The sequence below is a fragment of the Chrysochloris asiatica genome, unplaced genomic scaffold (assembly GCF_000296735.1).
Source record: "Chrysochloris asiatica unplaced genomic scaffold, ChrAsi1.0 scaffold00004, whole genome shotgun sequence".
NCBI classification, from domain to species: domain Eukaryota; kingdom Metazoa; phylum Chordata; class Mammalia; order Afrosoricida; family Chrysochloridae; genus Chrysochloris; species Chrysochloris asiatica.
Genome location: NW_006408522.1, coordinates 40,381,997 through 40,383,870, shown reverse-complemented (window position 1 = coordinate 40,383,870; position 1,874 = coordinate 40,381,997).

The following is a 1,874-nucleotide window of genomic DNA, read 5'->3' as shown; positions in this document are numbered from 1 at the left end:
CTTTTAAAAAAACGAGTTCAGAGTGTTGAAATATAAGATCTTATGTTTGTTCAAAGGCTGTCTGTCTGCTAGACAGAGGTTTCCTATGTGCGATTCCGCCCCTTTTCCCCGAGACTGCCCTACCTGAGCTGCCTGGTCAGGGAAGCACTGGAAGTCCTTCTGATCATTGACTCTTGATCATATGCTACCTCTTAAAATGGTTGAACAATGACCATTTCTTTTTGGTACAGTGACTCTCTCTGTATTCCTTCCATCTTCTTTTGATGCTTTCTGCATCATTCATTATTTTGCCCATAGAATCCTTCAATACGTCTAGTCAAGGCTTGAATATTTTCTTCATCTCCCTCAGCTTGAGAAATGCTGAGTGTGTTTTTCCCTTTTGTTTTTCTAACTCCAGTTTTTTTGTTTTTTTTTTTTCAAATTTCATTATAATATTTGCCTTCTCAGGCTGCCTTTTGAAATTTTCTTTTCAGCTTTTGTACCTCTTAATAGCTTCCATTTGCTTTCACATCTCTGTGCTGGAGAGCAAGTTTCAGAGTTTCTTCTGACATCCATTTAGTGTTTTCCTTCTTTCTTGGCCTTTTGCTTTCTTCCTGTATGATGTTCTTGATGTCATCCCACAGCTCTTCTGATCTTCGGTCTTTAGTGTCTAATGCATCAAATCTGTTCTTCAGATGATCTCTAAATTCAGGTGGGATAAATTCAAGGTCATATTTTGGCTTTTATGGACTTGTTTTTATTTTCTTCAACTTCAATCTGAACCTGCATACGAACAATTGATAGTCTGTTCGATAGTCTACTTTTGGCCTTGTTTTGGCTCATGATATGGAGCTGGTTCACCTTCTCTTTCTATATTTGTATTCAATTTAATTTCTGTGTTTTCCATCTGGTGAGGCCCATACGTACAGTCATCGTGTATGTTTTTTAAAAAAGATATTTACAATGAAGTCATTGATCTTGCAAAATTTTATCATGTAATCTCCAGCATCATTTCTATCACCAAAAACCATATTTTCTAACTACTGATCCTTTCTCTTTGTTTCAAACCTTGCATTCTAGTCACCAGTAATGATTACTACATCTTGATTACATGGTTGATCAATTTCAGACTGAAGATGTTGGTAGAACTCTTCAATGTCATCATTAATGGATTTAATGGTTGGCGCATATGTGTGTAAGATCAACAAAGTATGGCTTCTTGAAAAGTATGTTATGGCATTTGAAATAAATGGTCTTGTTTAGTTTTTGCATCAGTATTTGGAAATATTCAAGCAACAAAGAGCGAGGACAAACCAGATGCAAGATCCAGACCCAGCAGAAAACAAACAAGTTTTTCCTGAGTGTCTCATCTATCAGAAGCAGGTCACACCCCTCAGGAAACATCAATTCAGTTGATTGGCTACTCATAGAAGAACTCATCATAGAGTCAATAATTGTTGTTGTTGTTGTTAGGTGCCATCAAGTTGGTACTGACTCATAGCAACTTTATGCAAAGCAGAATGAAATACTGCCCAATCCTGGGCCAACCTCACTATAGTTGCCACGCTTGAGTCCATCGATGCGGCCACTTGGCCAATCTATCTCATTGGGGGTCTTCCTCTTTTTGTCTGACCCTCCACCTTACCAAATGTGATATCCTTCTTCAGCGACAATATATCCAAAGTATGAAATATGAAGTTTGGCCTTCTTGGCTTCCAAGGAGCACTCTGGCTGCACTTCTTCCAAAATGGATCGTTGGTTCTATGATCAGCTTGTGGCACTTTCAATATTCTCCTCCAACACCATAACTCAAAAGCATCAATTCTTCTATGGTCTTCCTTATTCACTGTCCAGCTTTCGCATACATATGAGGTTACTGAAAATACCATGGCTTG